The following is a 25,799-nucleotide window of genomic DNA, read 5'->3' as shown; positions in this document are numbered from 1 at the left end:
TTTGATCCTATTATAGAGAGGGAAGCGTCTTAAATAAGCTCTTTCAACCCTAAATGGCTCTGTCTGGTGGACAATTACTAGGGCACAACAGCCCACATTACAGAGAGACAGGAATTGAATCTCATGACACAAAATGAAGCTAAACTCTTAGGCGTTGAGTTCAGTAGGGAGACAGCAGATGTCCTAATTAAACTGACACCCCGTCTAATTTATCCGTGTGGGGACGGATTGAGTCATTGTAACAGCGCACACAAACTAGCACGTCTCCACAGGTGCTGAGGGACTACAAGAGCAGGCGTCGTCTCTGCGGACCAAACATACAGAGAACATGAAGTCAGAATTCAAATGTGGATTTGCTAATGAGGATTTTAGGTCTCAGGTGTGCAGACCACCTACATCCATATAAGACATCGACTACAGAGAGAACAAATGGTGTCCGATGCATTCAGATCAGAACTCCTATAAACTAAAAGACAAACAGCTTCAAAACATCAGGGAGATATTTTTGAACAGAACAGAACATACCTCTCATGAAATCAGTGTCAGATATTCAACCTAGCAAACATATTCCTGTTTAAACGCTTTATAAATAGCAAGTGCTCTACGGCATTGCATTCCAACACAGAGACTACTGCTTACAGTACTGTACAATATGCCCCAGTGGTCCTTGACTGGTGGGAAAAATAAATATTTATTTTAACTAACTAAAAAATAAAACTAAAAGATAAAATAAATGAATGAGTCATTTTGATTCGTTTTTTAAATGTGTCTATATAGTTGTTGTTTTTTTAATTAGTTTTAGTTATTTTAGTACTTCAAGTTAAACTAAACAAAAATGAGAAATTCTCCCTTGGTGACAAGCTGAAATAAAATAAGGTATAATAAAAACCTAAACATTTATTTTGTTTGAAGTAAAAATTGTTTTATGGTTTTATTTTTAATTAATATAGGTATAATACAGAAAAGTTATTTACACTGCACAAAATATACTTATTGTTACGTAATACTTAGTGGTATAAGTAGTATGATCGTATGCCGTTCCCTATTATTTTATTTTGGTACAGATAAGCTACAGATGCTTTGTCCTTACAAATACTATTAATTACCCTGCTAATAAAGGGAATTAAATTGAAACAGGAAGTTAAATTTGGGTGCTCTTTTGAAACAAGTCACTACTTTTCCTTAATCTGTGAGGTAGAACCCTTCTCTCTTTCTGTTTATAGTATCTTTAAATGAGGTATTGCTGAGTGTGAACGGCAGAGAGAGGACTGTTATTAAGACCTGTCTGCTTTTATTACAGTGGCTGAGGAGGCACACGTGGGACAGGTTACAGCCAACCTGAATGGCTGCGATAAATTCAGGCCTGAGCACAGGAGACAGATTAAATTCAGTCTGGGCCCAGTCGATGGCTCTGTATTAAACGACAGCGGAAGAAGGATAAAACAGAATGTCACCAATATGGTTATTAACTGGAATCAGTCTCTGTGAACGACTCAGACAGTTAGCATATACTGATAATGAGACATAGGAGAGAGACAGAGGAGAGAGAGAGAGAGAGAGAGAGAGAGAGAGAGAGAGAGAGAGAGGGAGGGAGGGAGAGAGAGAGAGATATGATGGGGGCAAGCGGGTGAGATGAGCAGAGAAAGGGATGAAAAGTCAAATGTAACAGGGAAAGGAAAGAGGAGATGGTTTAGAAGCTAATAATAATGTCGGAGCCATGACGCAGTCGTTAGCACTCATGCTCTTGACATGTTGGACGAAGCAGAAGTCTGACCTGCAATTTGTTTCGATTCCACTTCCCCTCTGTCATAGTGTCCCATTCCCACAGCGATTTCCTGACACCACTTATGCTGGGCTTGTTGTGAACAATTCATAGTTGTGTGTTGTAAAGGGGCACCTGGTTTAACATCCTGTTACATTCATGCTGAAAATAGTCTAAATAATAACAGAAATGGGGAAAAAACATACAACAAGAGGCTGCAATAAAGAGCAGTGAAATTAATAATCAAGGGCCAAACACTGAAAGTGCGTAGGCACCGCTTGAAATCGTTGGTGTTCTTATTATTCTTCCGGCTTCTTCTTCCGCCATGGAAGTCTATGGCAGCCCATAGAACTGCTTGCGGGAAAGTTATGAAATTTTGGCACACTGATAGGGGACAGTCTGAACTGTCACCATAGCAAATTTGGAGTATCTAACTCAATCCCTCTAGCGCCACCAACTACCCAAAGTTGCACTCATGTTTATGCTAAAAACTTTTGGACTATAAGGGCTAGAAACAATTTTTTTTCCCTCTGATTCCTTAGCTCAAGCCGATTCGATTTCACCCTATTACGTCAATTTCCGTCATGAAAATTTTTCCGCCATTTTGATTTCTCCAAAAAAACTACTTTTTCGAACACCTCCTAGGCTGTTGCTCCGATTTTCACGAAAATTTAATCAGATCATATTCAGACCTTGCCAACAAAAAGTTATGGAATGCATGTCGATTCATCAAACCGTTCTCGAATACCGCACAAACAAATTTTATGTAGCGCTTGCAAAAACAGACACAAGGCTGTATCTCCGTAACGCTTTATCGTGTTCAGACCAAACTTGGTACATGTCATCACAAGCATGACTTGAGGCTACATGCTGCATTTCAGCGCAGCACCACCTACTGGTCCGGAGATTTAACATTTTTTTGATAATAACTTCTGAACGGTTTGTCCAAATATCATAAAAGTGGTCTCGTATCGGCCGTATTTCCATATCGGCCATTTTGAAATTTGTAATAAAATGCTGTATTTTATGAACGCATGAACATATCGTTACAAAACTTGGTATGGGTCATCGGCACGATGCTCTGAAAGAGTCTGAGAAGTTTCGGACCAGCGCCACCTAGTGGTGAAAAAAAGCTATTTACATGCTTATGACTTGATTTGGTTGACTTATTTTCACGGGAGTCATCTCCTTGCATTCCTGAATCCTTGCCGAGTCTAACGATACCAAACATTCTAGGTTTTGCCTTATGGTTAGGCGCAATGTTGTAAATTAGCGCTTAAAACATTTGCCAATATTTTCGAAACCGTTAGACCGATCGAGACGAAACCACCGTAGGAAGTTTTGAAACACAGGTCGTTGACTGTATGCTATTGCCAAATTTCACACACACATGTATGGGCTCACTCTGAGAACACATAAAAAAGGTGGTGGAACTGCGCTACTTGGTGGCGCTATAATAGAACAAAACAAGGACATTGCCATTAATTACAATATAATATCATGATATTAAATGCAACACTTTACAAATGCATTGGTGTACCGTTACACAACTCGGTATGTGTCTTGTCTTGATAATCCATTAAATCAGATTTTTAGTTACTGTATATATGATTTTTCAGTCATTTTGCATATAATCTTCTTTAAATGGCTTTAATTTCTCATTGTTGCAGTTGGTCTGACACTCCCAGCCATGTTGGCATATCTTATTGTCTTCTTTGCACTTGGCACTTTGCTGCTTGCAGCTATATTTATAAATATTATTGCTGTCCTCGTATCTCCATATTTTGTCTTTTCTTTCATAAATCATTACTATTGGTCACCCTTTATATCTGTCTGTGGGTTTTGCAAATAGTTGACCAATGTAAAATATTAAAAAGAGTATGTGACTCTTCCTATGGATAACTCCTCCTCATAACTCCTATGGATCCTCAAACTGTGTGTAAAACCTCATAACTCCACCGCCTCTATAGTGAATGAAATACTGCACGCCGTTTAGACCCTCTCTGCGTGTTTAAAATGCAACAGTAAATCTATTATATATATGTACAGAGTTTAGGGCTGTCAATTTAACACGTTAATTTAATTTGTTAGCTACGGACCCAGTTAGATTTAACACACCCTCTCCGCCCCAACAACAACTCACTGCATGACATAGCCTATTCACCTTATTCCGCCCCGCCCACTTTTACTTCTGTCCAGTACTTCCGTTGTAAACCAACTTCCGGTTTAGCGGACCCTCATTCAATTTCGATGAGAACTGCAGAGAAGTCTCACTGATAAAATGTCACATAAGATAAGCTAATTTGTGCCAAATGTGCTATGTACGTGTGTATCAACAGCACAGCAATGCACTGTTTCTCGGGGTAATTTTTAAACGACTTTTAGGTGTTTATATGACCCGCCTGCCTGTCTGATCGCAGCCCGGCCGATGTGTAGTGTTTAGCCTACATTAGCCACAAACATCTAATGTTGTAATGGTCTCACTACAGGACACATACACATGCTATACCTTGTTTGAAAGCTATGGTCCTCTAGAATTGAGTCGCTGGATTTATTTTACAGCCATTACTTGTGTTAGAGATCAAACCATAAGAAATTGCAGCTAGCAGTTAGCTAAGCTAACGTTACCCTCTTGTTCATCTAGTTGAGGCTCTACTTTCTTTCTACACCAGTTCGTGGCTATTTTTAGCGCAATTTTCCACCGGACAAAATTGCGATTGTTAACTCATGATTTCTGTTCTGTCTGTGCGCACCAATCTTGCACTTCTATCTACTCCTCAACCAGACCACCTAGAGACTTCGGGTTTTCGGCATTATGTTATGTCCTGGAAATTCCAGAAAAAAATCCGTTTTTTGCAAATTTCTCTGCAACCATAATAGCTATCGAGTTGAAACAAATTGCAATCGATAGCTTCTAAAATTTAAAATAATATTAGAAAAAAAGAATTGATCAAAAATCTTTCCTTTATGCTACAAAAATTAATTAAAACTTTATATGAAGAGAAATAAGAAAAATATTGCCTTTTCACCTATAAAACTATTGTTGTATATTTGGAGAAATATATAATTATCATGAGTAATTATCATATGTTACTAAAATATTTCGCCAATACAGAATACAATTCCTATTCATTTTCCACTGAAAATGGAAAAGTGACATTTCTTCACCGAAACTAGTTCTAATAAATGCACGATTTAATTATGTGTGTTTTGGGTGTTATTTTCGTGCGATTTGGGGTATTTTTATATTTTCTCTTTCATTTACTATCTCTTAGTGTTGTGATCCCATGACGTGAGAAAATTGCGCTAAAACACTCACAGAGTTTTTATTACTTGTTTTCTCATCTGTTGGCTATACACTGCAAATGTATCTGGTGATTAAGCAAACAAACTGTGGTGTAATAATGTTTCAAACTTTACATGTAGTAGTGTTTGTGCACATCTTCATAACTAAGTAATAGCTATTAGAAAGACACAGCTATTAAATAATTTGATTGTGGCATTGTTTCAAAAAGCTTCAAGTGAAATGTACTTTAGTACGTTGCAGCAGTTGTTAATAACCATAGGCCAACGCATTTGGCTATAATATTATAGTCTATCTACATATATCAAGACAGATAATAACAGATTGGACCAGGGCAAACAAAGCGCTAAGTAGCTAAACCAGGAAGTGAGATTACGCGCATGGCGCCACCCAGTGCTACTTCCGGAATAAGGTGAATAGAATGCAGTTATATGCCCCTAAAATTCAAGCCATTGGGGCAAAATGCCCCTATATGAGTTTGTCTTATATTTATATATGATAGAGTTAAGCAATATCGCACGAGCAACTAGTGCAATATCACATCAATGCTGTAATTGTTCCGAATACCACAAGCGCAAATGTGATCCTTATTTTATAAAACAGTTCAATGAATAAGAAGTTAATATTGTGTTATGTTATTTATATATATTTTCTTTTTAAACTTTCCTTAAACGCAATGCAATACCGCGCCAAAATTCAAGCCCTGTATAACGAATATTAATAATGTGTAAAGTATATCCAATACGATAGCCTTTTCTTCCCTATTGTGAGGTATATCTGAGTGAATCAGCTTCTCGAACAAGAAAAAATTTAGAGCAGGACTTGATTTTGTCAATCGGAAATTGACTGGATTGTTGGATCATTGTGGTTTGCTATTGCTGTGATCTCAAATGAGTGACAGGTTGTCCCGCCCTCACGCCAGTAAACACGTCATCAGAGAAGAGAAGGGATGTCGCTGCAAGAGGGAGGGAATTATTATTATAGATTAAATAATAATTAAACATTTAACTTCCCTCATATAACTTCCCTCTCATTGTTAAAATATTTAAATATTTCTGTGATTCATTATTTAGACTGTGCTAAACATAATTATGGTTTTGTGGCACTAGCAACAATGTCACTCGAGCATTCATGCCAGTAAAGCATTAATATAATAATAGCTGAATGAGGAGTCTTCACTCACTGGTGGAATGCTGTGAGGAGAGCTGCAGGCAGAGAGAGAGATTGAAAAAGAGAGACAGAATGATGGAGATTGATGAAGTGAGTCCAAATGATTGCCAGTTGTCACCTAGACACAGACCCTGATGGACTAATCATACAGCATATGACAATGGCATGAACACACACGCCTACACTGGTACACGCACACACTTTAGTCCTGTTATGTTGTCTATGAGAAGTACACTCATAGACGTCAGACGGATGGTTATTATCTGTCGCTCTCTCAGTGTACTGTCATTCCTTGTGTATATCTGGACAATGACAATAAGCTCCAGGATTCAACTAATGACCACAACTCATGTAAGAAAAAGACAGGAATACACAGCTCAACACGACACGTCTGAGCACGTCTAAATCCTTACTTGACCTTGTGTGTTGTTTAACTCGCAGAGCAACTTCAAACTTTCCTCTCCGTTCTTCCATTACTGTTGCTAGGTCTGTTAAAATAAGCTCTTTAAGCCATTTTTATGTAATTTTTTTTTAAATAAGGTAAATTAGTGAGATTGTTAATCAAAACAGACTCAAATGCTTATCACCATCAACTCAGAAGCTAGAAAAAAATAACCCAATAAAAAATAACCTAATTAAATTAAAAGTACATACATTTACCTTGGAGCATACATAGCTGCTCTTATTCCTATTATTATGTTCATTTTGGGATTGGTCATTAACAAACATTGTTACATCCAGCACAATTTTATGATTTAAATGAGCAATTAAATAAATAGCATGCATCATCTCAGGGTTCACTGAATCACTATTATAAGTGCCTCAGGAAATACATTTTGGCGTTTTTGTTTTGTTAAATAACGTGTAAAATTATGCAGACACACACAACTTCTTTTTGCATGTGTGATCAGCATGTCAGACTATATGGCGGATGACAACAGTTGTGAAATTAAAAGATTATAAGTTAAATCTGTTCTTAAGGCATTTTAAGACCTGTAGATTGTTTGCTTTGTTCCAAACAGGGACTCACATTTTACAAGGTAACATTTCAAGTCACATGTGAGTAAAACTGACCTCTTAATCTTATTCCTCAGTTTCCTCTGCGTCATCCAAGATGGATTGACAAGTTCACTCTGCGAGCTTATTGTGGGTTTATCTGTAGCTGCCGAGACACATGCCAACACTTACACGAATGTAGCCATCATTCCCGCTCTAACTGATAAATTATATATATTTAATTTATAATGCAGTTAGAGTGGAAATCAAGGCTTCATCGGGACAGCATTCTTGCAATTCACAGAGAAGAGCAATTACACAACATTTTAAGATGAAGACTTAGACTTGGTTCTAAGCATCATTAGCTGTGTTTACATGGACCCTAATACTCCATCTGTAATCAGACTAATAGCACAGTCGTAGTAAGAAAGTCACATGTAACAACGTCAATTTGAATGAATTGGCCAAATCCAAATCCAATTTAAATTTCATTCGGATTGTAAGGGGTGGTTTAAACCTTTTCTAATCCGTTCGATAGGACATGTAAACACTTTATTGGATTGCAATTTGCAAATGCTCAAAACTTTCCAGTTTCGGTTTTCATTGATGTATGACGTAATGACGTATGACACACAGAATGAGTTGTTGAATAAAGCGTCAAATCACTGTCAATCTAAAAATCTCCTTCCACTCATTGTCTGTGAAGTGGTGCAGGACAAAGTTGTCCCACTAGTCCTTGCTTCGGACTTTCATCTATAGACGCCTATTTTGGGCAAGCAAAGGGGCGTTTTTACTACTTGATAAACATGCTTGTCCTCTCGTAATTAGGACCCGAAATAGATAAATATTAAGCTTGTTTTTTTGTTGTTGTTTTTTTAACAAAGAAAAAGAGCATGGTTAGTATGCGACAACAATGGGAAAGTCTATATATGTGTGCAGTGTGCACGTCAAAAGATCAAATCCAACATGAAGCTTGAACATAAAAACGAGCTTTAAGCTTGTGACATATGCGCACATCAACCCGATCACTTTATTTAGCATTCATGTAAACAGTATGTTCAGATTTATCACTAGGAATGATTTCTTTCTGATTTAATCTAAAGGTGGCCATGCAAACTAAGATATTGGTTGGCTGGAGGGAGATCTGAATGTGAGCTTGCAGCTGAGGGTTAGAAAGGGGTGGATTTAAATCCATTAAATGGACTTAAATGATTGGAGAAGTCCAGAACATGTCAACTGAAAGTCGTTTCACCGGCGAAAGATCGAGGTACGACATTATTAAAAAATGTCAAAAAAATTTTACTGAACAATTTCTGAGGTAATTAGTAATGTTTAGGCCTGTCGCGATAGTCAATAAATCAATTAATGGCACGATAAAAAAAAATGAGCTCGATAATTTTTCCGGCCGCGATAATTCCATTTGCATGCTTGTTTGTTTTCAAGTCAAGTCAAGTCAAGTCAAGTATATTTGTATAGCGCTCTTTCACAATACAGATTGTATCAAAGCAGCTTCGCAGTATTAAATTAAAATAATACAACAAGGTTTGTTTCTAGTGAAATTTATTGATTGATAAAATTAAATTAAATATTCCCAAAATATCCCCAACTGAGCAAGCCAAAGGCAACAGTGGCAAGGAACCGAAAAAACTCCATCAGGTGACCTAATGGTGAGCTGAAACTCCATCAGGTGACCTAATGGAGAAAAAAAAAACCTTGGGAGAACCAAGGCTCAGTCGGGGGCCAGTTCTCCTCTGGCGTTTATGAACTAGAGGCCGGATTGTAGTTTGAACTGTAAGATTAAGAATATTATATGAATGCCTGGCTGAAGAGATGCGTCTTTAATCTAGTTTTAAACTGGGAGAGTGAGTCTGAGCAACGAACAGTATCAGGAAGGCTATTCCAGAGTTTTGGAGCTAAATGTGAAAATGCTCTCCCTCCTTTGGTGGATCTGGATATCCTAGGTATGACCAAAAGCCTCGAATTTAGTGATCTTAAAGAGCGCGATGGATTATAGGGCGATAGAAGATCCGTTAAATAGACTGGAGCTAAGCCGTTTAGAGCTTTATAAGTCAGTAGCAATACCTTGTAATTAATACGGAACTTTATAGGTAACCAATGTAGTGATGATAAAATCGGTGTTATATGATCATATTTTCTTGATCTAGTAAGAACTCTAGCAGCTGCATTTCGGACTAACTGTAGCTTGTTTATTGAGGATGCAGGACAACCAGCTAATAAAGCATTACAGTAATCTAGTCTCGATGTCATGAATGCATGAACTAACTTTTCTGCATCAGAAACTGATAGCATGTTATGTAGCTTAGCAATGTTTCTAAGGTGGAAAAAGGCTGTTCTTGTAACATATGAAATATGATTTTCAAAAGACAGGTTGCAATCTAATATAACACCCAGGTCTTTTACTGTAGAGGATAATGTAACAGGACATCCTACGTTAAAGTTGTATTGTGAGAGGTGATCTTTTATATCTTTAATACACTGTCAATTTGGATAATTTAGCGTTTTCATCCGGCCGTGATGAAATATATATTTGAGTGTCATCAGCATAACAATGGAAACTAATTCCATGTTTCCTTAATAATATAAGGAAACATGGAAATTTTCCCCGTCTCTCTCTCTCTCTCTCTCAACCAAAGAGACTGGATGACCACTCTCGGTTCCTTAGCGTATAGGAGGAGTGAACCCTCTTGTCATTTGCATGGTCTTTGTGTGGGGAGGCGGCACCGCGGCGCTTGTCAGTCACATGGTCTTTGTATGGGAAAGCGGGACTACTTGCGGCGACTGCCGGGAGAGAGAGAAGACGCTAGTTGTGAGTTGGAGGGGAAAAAAAGAAAAAGATGGAATTGGTTTCAAAGCCAAACGTGACAGCAAGCCCGATCTCATGAAAATGCGTATCTATACCACGAATGTTATTTCTCGTGCCATTTATAGGCCCTACGCCAAAAATAGTTTTTGCGTGCATATGATACGCACTTTATGGCGTGTAATACGCACGCACTCCTCACCCCTAATCCTAACCAAGTATTTTCAGTGCGTAGTATATACACGCAATAAAGTGCGTCTCCGTCTTCCCGACAGTACACATTCACTCGGGCGTTTAGTCGACAAAGTAACAGGAGGACAGTGCAAAATGGTGTGATATGGCCTGTTGAGGCTTTTTTTTTTTTTTATTTTTATTTATTTTTTACAAAGGTCCTAACTGGCAGTTTTGCCTGTTATGGAATGTATCACTATTTATGTCTGAGCCTAATGTTTAATATTTTTTGAAGTGCAATTTTGTTTACATCCATTTTATTTATTGTTTTTGGTATTTATTCAAGTGAATTTTTTTGTTAACAGACACAGAGTCCATTGCTTTTATTGTTTTTGGTTGTTTTGTTCATTTTTTGTGGATATTTAAAAGGTTTTCCATTTTCAATGTTTAATATTCTTTAGAAATAAAAGTGTATAGATCTTTGAAAAGGTGTACCTGCATTATTATGCCATTATCATTATATTAGATGAAAATGGTCTCAGAACAACAATATTATCGTTTATCGCAATAATTTCTTGGACAATTTATCGTCCAGCAAAATTTGTTATCGTGACAGGCCTAGTAATGTTGTCAAAAATAAAGATATTTCAATATGTATCGATACTGAACTATCTGGAACGGTTCCAATAGACCTTTTCTGCAGTATCTATACACCGATACCAGCTGCGCGTTCTCGCTATCTTTTCTCTCCGATGGTGACACACACCCGCCTCAATTTAATTTTTACAATGAAGACTATCCAGTGTCATTTTACATTTGATTACGTTTATTTCTGTAGTATTTCTTACCTGAATACTACTGTTAGACCCACCTGAAAAACTTAAAGCCATGTTTATTTCATGTCTCTTTATTCAATTGTATTTATTTGAGCTATCGTTTGCGATTTGTTTATTTGCTCTTATATTATTACTGACTGTTTACTTTTCTGTTTTGTTTTTTTTTGTTTGTTTTGTTTTTTTTGTAAATTTAGTTTAACCATTTAAATAAAGCCTCCCAGTTGTGTGCAAAAAAATTACCAAAATTATAAATAAATAAAAATATATAGATAAATTATCTGTATGGTGGTATTTATGGCAGTTTTCCCCATGGTATTGGAAAGGGTATTGAATATTGAATATTGATATCAAAGTTGGAAATTCCGGTATCGTGACAACAGTAGCAATTAGTTATCAAGATTGTATGCTAATTAGCCAGTTTAATGTATATTTGCTGATCGTGTGGATTCCAGACCATACTGCATTTGTGCTTGGAAATATAAGACCAAGCATTAGGCCAGCTCTACTTGTTTATGAAACTGCTATATTTGCCAGCTTGGACATTGGGTTACATTGGTTATGGCTTGTGGTGGCAATTATAACTTCCTGTTCTGATGCAGCATGAACTTAAAATTGCCAGCAAGACAATTTTTTTTAAAAAGTACTACATAAACCTAATAAGCAATAAACATTCACTAAAGTGACCTGTAAAGCCCCATTATGAAAACTGTCACTTAATTATTATGGTGAAGTTTTGTAACTTGAGCTGGAAAAAAAAAAAATTTAATTGTGTTCACAGTGGCTACTTTCCCTAATCCCATTCTCCCCATCTCTCTTTCCTTCACTCACTATGTCTTTCGCTCTCTCACTCTGTTGATATCAGGTCCACAAGGTGATGATCCGTTTCCAGTTCTTGCCAGACAGGAGTCTCCAGGAGGATATCCCTCTCATTACACACAAGCTGCAGATCCAGACACACAACACTCGACATCACTAGAACTCCCCCCAGGAGAACCTGATGAAAAAGAGGAGACGCTAACTGCTATACTGAGACAAATGAGGGAGGGGTAGCAAGGACAAAACTGCCCTACAAAGGCAAAAGACTTTAACTCGCTAGAGTGTGGAACTGAGAAAACTTACTTTAAAGATTTTTAGTTGTCCCGCCAAATTAATTCTAGGTAGGACACTGGAAATCTGTCAATTAAATGGTTTAGTAATGAAAATTATCTACGTAAAAAAATCTTGAGCTCAAACTTGACTTTTGACCACTATTTTAAAGTTAATGTACTCTGCCTTTGTATTGTCAGCAAAAGGTGAGAAGTCATGCCAAGGCAAAAGGCAGTACTTCGACATATTATCAATTTTTGGTTGCTGATCACCATTAACAAAATCATTATATTAACACCTGTGTAAAATCTAGTGATCATGGCATTTATTTTGTATGATTTACAATTACGTATAGCCATCTACTTATTGCTATCCTGTGCTTTGGTTGCATTCTAATGGCATTATTAATACATTAGATATGACAAAATACCTCCATAGCGGTAAAGAGTATCTTCAATTGTTACCAAGTGGCATTAGACTAAATGATCACGATAAAACAGAACCTCGTATCCTTCAGACAGCTGAAACCACAGCATACTGAAAAGACGCACATCACAAAAGTTTGTGCTATAAATGCATTAGTCGTCTAGGTATATGAAGGTATTTTTTGTGCAAACCAACTGAATGTCTGTGACATTGAAATTTGTAGTTGTCGAGAATAGCCACACATGTGTATCAGTAAATGTCACAGAGAGAAAAGACTTTTTTTTCTCTTCCACAAACACAACACAACAGTTACACCTTCTCAAATTCTTCATTGCAGGTGGACAAATCCTATTCTACTAATCACAAATTAAGAAACTTGTACGCTCACATTTTTGCTACAGTTGCTGCAGTGAATATGGCGCAAAACTCATTTACACACCCGCATCAAAAAATGTGAAATGATTGCTTACATTTTTGATTGCTACACAAAGCAATCAAAATTTGATTGCCACACGGAGTGAATGCCAGCAATCATTTAGTCATTAACGAATGCACAAAACGTGCAAACTAATAAAAACATTATGAACTTTCTGAAATGATACACAATTGTATTTTAAGTTCGCGCCGTTAAGTTAAACTATATTTACCTTTTTTGAAATAACCCATTAACCCTGCTGAGAAACGAGGAGCGTGAACTAAAATGAGCACTTCCACGCACATGCCCGGGAAACTCATGAAAATTCATGTAGGCCCCGCCCACTGCTCCACATTTCACAAAGGTCAATTGTGCAAAAGGGAGAGGGCGCAAAACGTGTCACTTGAAAGGGAAAAACAGTGTTTGAGATTCGTCGCAGCAGATTCAAGCAGTTGTAGTTATGTACTTGTGTTTGTGCTAGAAAAATATACAAGACATTTGTGAGAAAATATTCTACAAGTGTGCAACTCTCATTGGATGAATTCGCATACTGATTTGCAGATGAGCAAAATTCTCTGTGACTTCACATTATTTTGATGCAGGTGTGTAAATGCGTTTTGCGCCATATTCACTGCGGCAACTACCAAAAATGTGAGTCTACGAGTTTCTTAATTTCGACCGTATTCAGGGCGGTGCTGAAGGAGTCAGCGAAGTTTTGGCCCACTGCCAGCTAGATGCATGTGTGTTTCAACCAGGTCCGGTACCTGAACTGGGTGAGGCTTTGGTTCTTTGTTGTATTCATCTGCTACGGCATGTGTAACATTTTTCTGTCAACTCTGCATATATCCTTTGCGATCGATATCGCACGTTTGTCGATGGAGCGTGTTCAGACCATATAAATGTTCTGACCCTGTTTGTGCATTACAAAGCTCTGAGGACATCAAAAGTTGCAGGGACTGATGGCAGCTGTACAAAGAAAGTACACAGGCTACACCGTAATTTCAATGTTAATTGACAGTAAAACAAAGGCAGAACACCGTACAATCATATAGGTAGCATTATTTGATAGAACACTGGCACAGTAACTTCATATTGACGCACGGCTAAACAAAGGCAGAGTACCGTAACTCAATTTGAGCGTTCCAAAACAAAGCCAATAGGATTGTGCCGATGGACGATGACCGACATCACGATGGAGAGAAAAAAAGAATGGATGGAAAAAAAAGAATCCTTCTTTACTTTTTTGTAGATTTAAAAAGGAAACATTTTAATCATGTACTTTTATTTTGTTGTGCTTGTTTTCATGGTTCAAAAAAGCATAAAAAAATTTAAAGTTACATAAAAGTCCAGACAACCCTTGCGATAGTATATTTCAAGTCATCTGAAGTCATTCAAAAGGTTTAAGTGATGAACAGACTGATTTGTTTTTATGGATAATCTATGCCTCCAGTAAACTGAATTGCTACAAGTCATTAAATTGAACCAGAGAACCTGAACGGTAAGATTCATGATCGAATCATTGGATCGGACATACTAATAATGAATAATTATTTGTTACATTTACTCGCCACTCAAAGTGCACTATATATAGAAAGGGGGAATCTCCTCAACCACCAGAAATGTGCAGCATCCACCTGGATGAGGCGGCGGCAGCCATATTGCGTCAGAACACCAAACACACACTAGCTTTATTGGTGGAGACATCTGAATCTGACATCTCTATGTCTCTCATGAAAAGAAGTGCTAGTGTTTAAAGACAATTTCAGCTGGTTTCTATTCGATAGCAATTGTATGGAATATGTTTATGATCATTGAGCTTTTGCATGCATTTCTTTTTAACCTTAGAAGTGCTGGTCCGCTCTGTAATTGCATGGAAAAGAGCGACAAGCACATTATTAATATATATAGATATATATATATATATATATATATATATATATATATATTGTGTTGCACAGAATTAGTGATAAATGTTTGGAAGGGTATGAGGGTGAGTAAAGGATGACAGATTTTTCACTTTTAGGGCAACTATCCCTCTAAAAGGATAAAATAATCATAAATCGGGTTGAGAGGGCACTGGATAGACAATGAAATAAATGGAGAGGATGAAAAAGACCTGAAAAAGAAAGAGAGAGAGAGAGAGAGAGAGAGAGAGAGAGAGAGAGAGAGAGAGAGAGAGAGAGAGAGAGAGAGAGAGAGAGAGAGAGAGAGAGAGAGAGAGAGAGAGAGAGAGAGAGAGAGAGGCAGAGAAAGAGCGCACGCAAAATTGTCCTCATCGTTCAGTTCTTGGCAGAACATTCCCTCAGGTTACGACAGAGCCAGAAAAGAGAGGGAAACAGAGACTCACAGACACTAAAGCTAATATAATGTTTTGCTTCCTTTTGTTTTTATTGTCTGGCGTTTTTCCCTTCCCCCTTGTCTTTTCCTACTCTGAACAGGAGCTGCACCTTTGACAGACATTGATTTTTGGAAGAACAGACAGATGAGACCCACTGTAGGAATGCAGCCAGGAAAGAGAGAGAGGAAAGGGATACGGGAGACAAGAGGGAGAGAGAGACGATTTCATTTGGTGAAAGCAAGACGGATCATCCAGAAGCGGAGGATCGTTAATGCTAGGCACCAGCGTATAAACACAAGGATAAGGAATAGGTCAACACTGAGGTGAAAGGTCAAACAAGGTCACCTCTGTTTATTCTTAAGTGACTATAAAGGGCATTTTTGGACTTCAAAATTGATGCATCAGCTAGAAAAGGGTCTTCAGGGCCAAGAACCTTTGGAGGATAGAGACTACACAAGAACCCTGTTACAAGCTGGATTGTAGTCATGCCTATAATATATAGCGTATAGTATCACATTACATATGATGCTAACAAAGATTATTTTAAATTTTACTACGAATTTATGACTTTGTGCATCAATATATTAAAGTTATTAATGTAATGTACATTTGAATGTGGGAGGGACAATGAAACATTTAGCAGAAACCTAGTTTAACTGCAGCTTTGATTGAAGTTAAACAAATACTGTATTTTTGTGCAGAGAGCATTTTCATTTTCAAATGAAAAATTAGAGATCAAAAAATAATTGGCAGACCCCTGCTGTACCACCATAGACCCCCTGATGAAAACCCCCAAGACAGAATGTGCATACTCTGGACGGTTTTATTTGATACTAGATTTTTTAATTTTCTGAACAAAAAGGTGCTTATCTGTACAACAGTCTTAGCACCACGTTAAAAATCTAAGATTTCAAGAACACAGATGTTACTTTAAAGCTTACTTTACTTGTCATTAAACTTTATTTTGATTATATTACATCTTCAATCTAATCAGGGCTTGCAAAATCACTAGCACGACGTCTAGGGGTGGGACGATACAGGTACCTCACGATTCAATTCTGTGGCGATATGTGGTCCACGATATGATAATATCACGATTCGCGATATCTACGATATTCAATATATTGGAAGAAATTTCATCAACGATATATCACGATATAATATGTGACTGAAAAGAAAAAGAAGGAATAAGGAAATTTTATGCATTTATTAATGCCAACATTTCCAACATTGTGCAAAGAAATATGCATTTGCATAATAACTCACTGCCTCCTGGTCTTAAATGTAAACACTGTACATCTAGACAGATAAAAGTGCATGAACATTACAAAACAACATGAACATTAACATGTGTAAACCATAATACTGAAACGTCAGTAGCGAACGAGGTGCATTTGCAGATTCGTAGTGTTGCTGTTATATTTTATCTTTGCAAAGCAGTTCTTGCAGATTGCATAGTCTTTATCCAGTGCCTTTCCGTCGACTGTCTCGTAAAACCCTTTAGAGTGGAAACTAGCGGGTGGGTCTTTGATTAGTTTTTAGCGCAATTTTCCAGCGGACAAAATTGCGATTGTTAACTCATGATTTCTGTTCTGTCTGTGCGCACCTTGCACTTCTATAACTGACTAGTTATTTTAAGGAAAAATATGACCGCCCAAGTTTTCGATCATGCTGATTTATCCGCAGAGCAATTTCTCATGAATCTCCGTGCCTGTTTTAAGAGAAACACATGATCAGTTGCGTAAGTTTGTGGGACAGGTGTGTGAAAAAAAAAAAAAAAAACCTTACGATGTCTAGAAGGTTGAATTAGTCTTGTAATGAGATCTACTAATATTGTTAGTGTCGAGAATTTTCATGTGAATAAATGTATAGATCTGCAAACTTTGTTTGAATCCTTCAATGGTCTAGTGGTAGATCTTTTGCCAAGCGTGTCAGAGGTTACGGCTTCTAATCCGCACTCGTATAGTTTTTTGTTTTTTGATCAATGATCAATGATCAATAAAAATGAAAGCTCCACTTTCACATGAATAATTTACTTTGCGTGTCAGAATGTTTCATGTGCTAACACTGTAAAGCTGCTTTGAAACGAACAAATCTGTATAACAAGCGCTACATAAATAAAGGTGACTTGACCATCATATATTCTGCTAAACAGTATAAAGTGATTAGAGCACCATTTACTTGCCTCAAAAAAGTCTGGTATTGTTATTATTATTATTTATTGCTACACTTCAAGATGTGATTTATTCCATCAGAAAATTAACACTTTTAACGTTGTCAGACTTTAAAACAGCGGAGCGGCGCACTTCAGTTGATATCTCCGATTCAGAATCTGACAGACTGATTCAATGTTACAGGTCACACAAATTTCAGTTGATATAAAAAGTTTTTGATTGATGTTTTGACTCCTAACCAATTTCCTACATTAAAAATTGTCTTATTATTTGGGCTGGTAAAATTCTTTTCGGGCAACCAAAATCTGAAGAGTGCCTGCCCGAAGGCAGCAAGAAATTTTGCAAGCCCTGATCTTGTAAAGATACAACAACAATCTCATAATTTTGAAAAATTATTCTCACAATTTTACTACGGTGATGTAGGATTGAAAATAATCCAAGATATTTGAAACTAACAAAGACATTTGCTTTCCTGTTTTTCTACCCCCTCTTTCTATCACAATGACCATTTGGAGTTCCCAAAGACACAGATAGTGATCAAGGCCTGTAGGCCAAGGTGTTGGGGGTCGATGAATTGCCACACCTTTAGTACGGTGTGGGAAGTTGTAATTATCTGATTGGTAAGTTTGAATGTCTCACAATTGGGTTTTAGTCACATGGTCAGGAAATGATAAAATAATATTGAAACTGTTTCTCTGTCTCTTTGGTGATCTGGCTCTCTTCTTCTCTGGGTCCCTTTCTTGGGGCTCTCTCTCTTTACCTTCTCTTTTCTCTCTCTCTCTCTCTCTCATTTTACATGCTGGGTAAGATTAATGGTATAAGTTATCATTATCTCACACATCGATTTTGTAACTATTTTAAGTGTAACCATAACCATATCTTGTCATTAAACCTTTTCAATTACAAATAATGTGCTAAATAGTTTTGATTTGGTATTGACTTTGAAGTGCAACAAGTTGCATTACAAAATTGTCACTCTCTATAGCAACGCTCTCCCACATATTAAGCTATTGTAACTGAGCTTATTTCCGTCGTTGGTATAAGTAGCAGTGGGTGGAATAGACAAGAAATGTACAGTTTTCTACCATCTTGCTAATAACATTTCTTTAGTCATTCGGCAGTCTTGCAGCATGAACCACTGCAGGAAATCCACCCTTATAGAAATTACTACTTTAACCTCAATGTTAGTTTTATTCACATTTATGATTCTCATTACATTATGGCCGGTTTTTTTTTTTTTTTTTTTTATTTTTTTTAAGTAATGCTTTACGTAACTTATTATATTAGTTACTTTTTATGGAAAGTAATGCATTGTGTTACATTTGCATTACTTTTCCTCACCTGGGATGAGCTTGCTTGTTTGTTTTTTAATAACAAAAAATTGGCAAATGTAAAGGTCCTTTCACACCTAATTTGAAATGAATAAGCCTCAGGGAGGAGGAAATGCAAATTCACACCTGCACAGTAGAGGGTGCAGCTCAAACAAATTGTTCAACTGTGCTGCCATTCTGGATTGCAGAAGAATAGTAAGCATAGTTGTACATAAAAGTAATGCATTACTTTACTAGTTACTTGTTTAAAAAAAAAAAAAAAAAACTCTGATTAGGTAACTTGAAATCACTAGTTTACTTTGCTTACTGCTCAGGGGTATCAGGTACCTCCTTCAATGTAAGTCTATGAGGCTTTTGTGTCAGAGTAGAAGTAGTAGAAAAACATTGCTACAAAAATCCCAAGTCTAAGCAGAGATGCTTGCCTTACAGCATAAAAAAAAAAAATTTGAACAAAAAAACCTGTAAATCTGGCGTCATATAATAAACACATTATTGTCTGATATAAAAGTGACCTGCGTAAGTCAAACACACATGCACATCCAACGTAAAAACACTAATACGAATAAATAATTGTTCCGTTATCAAATGCTGATTTTATCGGTTTGTTTTCTCTACTTGTGATGTTAACCAACCAGGATAGGGGCCAAACATTTTTCAACAGCCCTTCTTTTGGCTTCACATTATGTTTTGAATTACTGCAAGCAGCTGAATATTGTCCAAGTTTCTCATCTCTAAAGACCCGCTTAACATCATCTCTTTTTCTGCTCAAGTTCACCACCTACTTTCAGTACTAAAATTAAAATTCAACTCTATACAATTGAGCTTGCCTTACCTGACAGCAACTGCATCTTAGGATCGATTAGTCATATGGCAATTCTCCATTAGCCCCTTCCTCTGATCTGCACATGCCTGACCTGACACACAAAGAGCACAAATGTACCATTTCTGTTTATGCTCAGTTGTCTTTTTTACACAAAAGTAGAGCAAGCACCTTACAGCTGTGGAGAAATCATAGTAATGAGTCCATCTGGATAGCAGACAAAAGGCTGCAGGGTGAACAAGGACTGTGAAGTGTGTGCGAAAACACACATAATCAAGCATGTACACACAAACTACAGCTATCAAACACTCATAGGTCTGCTTGAGAGCATACACACTCAGTTATCAATCACAAACACGTCTGTAATAGTCCAGACAAACAAATGTCAGAGCAGACAGCAGCATAGTCAGGTTACTCATCCATCAGACAAATAATGCACTGCTTCACAGATCAGATACCTGAACGAGAACCCTTCAATGGTTCCTGAAACTGGAAAACGACAGCATTTGATGTTTCTGATGGATTCCTGATGTTAAAGGAGGGTTGATCCACATTTTGCTGCACATAGTCTATATCACAGCTCTATAAACATACAGTTGCCTCCTACATTTATGTAGACACACACATAACCATTCAAAAGTTTGGCTGTATTCAATTTTCAACAAATGTACACAGTAATATAGCAAAATATTACAACTTTTTTCTATTTAATCCAACTTAATAAATATACATAAATAAACAGAGCTATTATATTCAACTGCTATTTATTTCCAGATAAAACATTTACACAAATGTATTAAAACATACATATAGAATTAACTGTAAATAAGCTGTTCTCTGGTGTTTTTATAGCTAAGTAAGGAACTGTGAACACTAACAGTTAGTGGTTAACATTCCTGAGGTAAATGCTACATTTAAGTGATATTGTTTACAAGCGGTTTTACTGACGTCTTTCCCGCGGTTGAAACACAGATTGAGTGATTACATGAGTCATGATACGGATTTCGGTAAGTTACTGTATCTTTCAAGTTTCAACATACCTTCTGATATTCATGCATGTAATTTGTATTAAAGTGGAAGAAAGACTCGCGGTGCTGCTTGAACAGAGGCGCCGATCTGTCACGTCCCATTTAAGAGTGTCAAAACGCCATTTATTGTTTGAATTTCGTGATACAATGTACTGAATTTGAAAGCCGAGACTCTGTTTCTTATCTGAAGTAACAGAGCACAAAACTCTTTGCGATTATTGGAGGAGAGGCGCTACAAATAATGTTTGTAGGGAAAAACCGTATCTGGCAACCCTGGCTTGAACTACGGGTGATTCACAGGGTCAAATAAAGCTTGCATTAGCGTCGCTATTTTTTTAACTGTTAAAGCCTTATTGTCGCGTTAACTTGCCCGAAATTCAACACAAGAGAGATTTTCTTCACACACAGAATGAGTTGCAGTCTCTGACACGTTTTTCTGCTCCCTGTTTTTAAACAATCGTGAATATGTATATATATATATATAATTATATAATATAAAATAACAAAATTATATAAATTATATTATATAAAATTGTAGCCACACATATGCACACATATGTATACAATTTTATATAATATAATTTTGTCATTTTATATTATATAATGTGTGTGTGTGTGTGTATATATATATATATATATATATATATATATATATATATATATATATATATATATATATAAATTTGATTTCTATGTGCTGAAAAAAAGGAACAGAAACAACACTATAGTTTATCTATATAGCAGTTCTTTAAACCTCCAAAACAGCCAGGTTCTTTAAAGAAAGAAAAAACTCCCGGCAAACTCTGCAGAGTAAGAATTAATCAGAGAAAGATGTCTAGTTTAATAACAGATTGATACAAAAGAAAAAAGAACTGACTTGCATATAAAATATGAGTTTTACTGACTGAGCACTGTACAAGCAGACACAACACACAAACCCTTTCTTCCTACAGACCCAGAGGGAGCTGAGACAGTTTTGCATAAGAAAGCAGAGCCACATCTCCCATGTGGCATTGACAGAGCGCCATCTGCTGGTGACAGCAAACAAGCTATGACCTCCATCAGTCACAGCCGGGTCCCATCTGCCACTGAACGATAGTAAGAGACTGGTAAAAAAAAAATTCAACAAAATAACCTTTTTCCCTTATATATATATATTTACAAAGACTGATCAATTACTTACATTAACATATTTCCATGTTTAAATTAATGTATCCAAACAATTATTTCTTTTTTTTTTTTTCTTTTTTTCTTATTTATTTTGATTTTTGAAATAATAATAGATTATAAAATTGATTACTTCTAGTAGTACGGGGCATCAACAGGATCGTCGGAGAAAATACCGTATTTTCCTTAAAACAAGTTCTTGAGTGTTTACTGCCTTCTTTATACAGGCCTGAGTGACCCAGGAGTGCTGACAGGTGAATGAATCCATAGTCAAAACACTTTTCTCCGCCCTCGCTGGATCGCATTCACTAATAATTGATTCCACGTTTCTTACATGTGTACTTACCTTCGTTTTTATTGTTTAATGAACATGGATTATTTAAATGAGGGCGCGTTTTCTTCGCAAAACATAGGCGTCGCTTAATAGGCCTCGGGCTCCGAATGATTTTGTCTGGAACTGCCAAGGAGTTAAATGTAAGTGTAGAGAGAGTTACCTTGGTAAATGTTGGTTAATGTTACGCAGTGCTTGTCTGGAATAAGGCCCCGTTTACACGTACATGGCTATTTTGAAAAACGGAGACATTTCCCTTCGTTTGTGCCCTTCGTTTACACGCAAACAGAGAATTCGCCTCTGAAAACGATTCTTTCTAAAAACTCCGGCCAGAGTGGAGATTTTGGAAAACTTCGTTTGCACGTTTGCATGTAAACTGAGAAAAACGCAGGGGGGCAGGGTTTCATATAATTTTGAAGCTTCCCCGGGCGCCTCCATTGATTAGCGGACCCCCACCTGCTGTTAGCATTCCATTGACTCCCATTCATTTTGGCGTCACTTTGACAGCGAATAACTTTACATCTGAGGCGTTTAAAGACTCCATTTGACCATTATTTATTTCTAAAGAAACACAAAAATGTATAAAAGGCTCCATTACCTTGTAGCTTATGTTATGGCCCTGTAGAAGCAATTTTTGTAAAAATAGGCTAACGATTGCATCATAACCACGCGACTCTCTGTCGCACAGTAGAGAAATTACCGTATGGACAGTAGCAGAAGCTCACGTGCAATCGGGGGGACGTGGAGGCAAAATGACAAAATAATTAATCAGAATACCTAGCAAAAGTTTCTCCTGCTCCTAGCTCATGGACACTCCTACTCATGATCTCCGTCTCTGCAAGTTTTGGAAGGGAATGATTCAGATTTCTCTTGGCACAGCTACTAGAAGACAGACGGGTTGCTCACGTCACATCTACGTTGTCAAGCTCAGTTTGAGTCTGCGCAGTACGGTCGACCCCCAGGAAGTGAGAGCTTCTAATTGACTTCACTTGTCTCCGTTGAATCCAATGGGGTTGCTGTGTCCAGTTTATATACTGTCTATGGAAAAACTGAGTTTTAGGCAGCGACGTCACAGAGTGCGACTATTTTCGGGATTCTGATTGTCTACCGTGGGCTTGAGCTTCTCGTTACACTGCCACCTACAAGTTTGGCATGCTCTTGACAGCATATACACGGGTTTGTGTGCACGATGTTATTTCTGAAAACGAAGAGGGGTGAAATGTCCGTTTATGAAAATAGCCATCCACGTGTAAACGTAGCCTGGAATAAGGTTGGGTTGTTTGCTAGTTTGATCATTCTATACCTTTTTCACATGCAATCAGAAACAGCCCTTAGGTTGGTATAGGCGGAGCTAAGAGATAGGCCCAAGCTAAATTCTGATTGGCTCAGTACACTAGTATTAGAAAATCATTGGTTAAGAGAAGCCAAATAAGTAATGCTGCATTCACGTGCTATCAGAATTATAGTAAATATGATTTTCCTACTTAAAAATTGGACATGAACGCCTTCTCAAGTCGTATTTACCACTGGAAGCTCTGGGATAATTTTGACACCCAAGTCCCAGTTGGACGTGCCATAAACTTTATAGCGGAGGGGAGAACGATTGCTGCTCTGACTGGTATTCTCTATTTTATTTTATTTTTTCCCAACAGCTATAATCTTGTTTTGTAATTAAAATAATTAATATTATATGAATAATCATTTGAAGCGTATTGTACAGCTAAAATAGCCTAATTTGACAGAAATTCCTGAATTAATCGTCAGCAAGCTATCCATAGATAGCGCGGTGATTAGGCTATATTGTTGTTAATGAATGGGACGCTCAATATTATTTTGGTTTAATAAGGTTCCCCAATAAATAAGCAAAAATAAACCTGTTGTTCTCCATGATTCCTGTTCTTTCTGACAACAAAGCACTTGAATGTAAGTTGAATGCATCACAACTTACGAAGTATAGGAAGTAGGACATTTCCGATATCACATGAAGGCAACATTTCTTGGTCAAAGTGTTAGTGGGTTTTGGTTCTTTTGTTTTAGGCGAAGTGATCTATAATGCGGTCAAGACCTGCCTGGAACTACTTTAGCTTAAAACATTCATCAACCAATCAGATTGAAGCATTCAGCAGCTGTAGTATAATTATAATGTATGTACCGAACAGACAAAATATGTAAAATAATCTACAATAATAAATTTATGATTTAAATTAGGCTATAAATTACATTATTTACTTTAAGAATATTATTTCATAATATCATATTGATTACAAAACTTTGTCACCTTGTCTTTTTCATCTTGCTTGAACAGAAAAGGAAAGGACAACTGGCCTTCCTTCAGTGAAATCCAATTAGTCGATGCATCGAGACACATGTTAAAACTAGGTGTAAACAGAAATCTATTTTGGCTGACATCAAGACAGATGTTAATACCAGGTGTAAACAGGGCCTCTGTCGGCCACTCACTGTCCCTGTTTTTGCTTCCATCTTCTCACTATCCCTGTCTGGCTCTGTTCTCACACCATCTCTAGGGAGGCCATGTATGTGTGGAGTGTTTTGATATGAGAACTTATTTCCCTAGTTCCAGTCAGCACAGGGAGACATATCCTCCCTAATATGTACTGTGTGTTATCCTCCACGGGCCCCCCGTAGGCCTCCATGGTAATTTCCATAGTGAATTCATCAAACACGACAGAGAAAAGAAAAGGATAAAGTAAATTCATTAGCCCGATAAGATGACAAATACCTCTTCTCTGAAAGAGAGGGAAATTCTCATTGAAGTTCAGGTCTGTTGTTATTTGCTGATTGTGGTTACTCAATGCTGTGTACACTACTGGTTAAAAGTGTGGGATAATTAAGATTTCATTCCTGTTCAGAAACAAATTAATGGGTTTTAACAGGAGTCTCTTATGCTCACCAAGGTTGCATTTATTTGATCAAAATTACAGTTAAAAACAGTAATATTGTGTAAAATTATTACAATTTAAGGTCACCGAGATGTTTTTTTATGGAATAATAATTATTATAAATGATTTATGCATGCACATCATTATTTTAACTTTATTTTAACACACTTACATCTCTTCTCTGATGATGCGTTTTTCGACGCGAGGGCGGGACAACCTGTCACTCACATGAGATCACAGCAAAATCAAGTTTTGCCTTAAATTTTTCCATATGCGAGGTGTCGTTTTTGTCACGTTATGCCTGAGCGTGGTGTAGATTAAAATGAACAAACTTTATTAGCAGAAAGAGAACTACACCAAACTTAACATAAATGAGAACCGACAAAGGAGCATTGATACAGATATACTGACAAACACAGAGAACTAATTAGACCCATAGACTGTAAAAAAATATGGACAAAGCGTCTGTGACGTCACCCATAGACTTTCTGAAGAACGGGTTTGAAGCCGTTTATGGGGGGTATGGGCGGCGCCATCTTGGAAAATCTTGGGAAATCCTAACCCCGCCCACCTTCTAACGCAGCGCGCGTCACTCAGCTCGCTCTGCTACTCCGGGTATATTTCAGGCAACGAACTATTTTTTTACAGTCTATGGCAACGAAATATGTTATAAAACACCATACTAACTCTTTTCGTTTTCATTTAAAGAAATCTTAAACATTA

The 25,799-nt window shown here is 37.1% G+C and overlaps 1 long non-coding RNA gene and 1 pseudogene across 2 annotated transcripts in view; one reads left to right on the top strand and one right to left on the bottom strand.

Moving 5' to 3' along the window:
* The window catches only part of LOC307149455, a 426,481-nt pseudogene that overhangs the window by 299,175 nt on the left and 101,507 nt on the right, over positions 1–25,799 (top strand). The window lies entirely within an intron of this gene.
* On the bottom strand, positions 11,885–20,915 carry LOC307151347. Its single transcript, XR_013819869.1, has 3 exons — positions 20,691–20,915; positions 19,663–19,744; positions 11,885–12,054 (listed from the first exon to the last, which is right to left on the bottom strand). It is a non-coding gene; the product is annotated as an uncharacterized lncRNA (long non-coding RNA).

Source organism: Squalius cephalus (genome assembly GCF_949319135.1).
Source record: "Squalius cephalus genome assembly, chromosome: 2".
In the NCBI taxonomy this organism is placed as follows: Eukaryota; Metazoa; Chordata; class Actinopteri; order Cypriniformes; family Leuciscidae; genus Squalius; species Squalius cephalus.
This window is presented reverse-complemented; position numbering and strand designations above follow the sequence as displayed.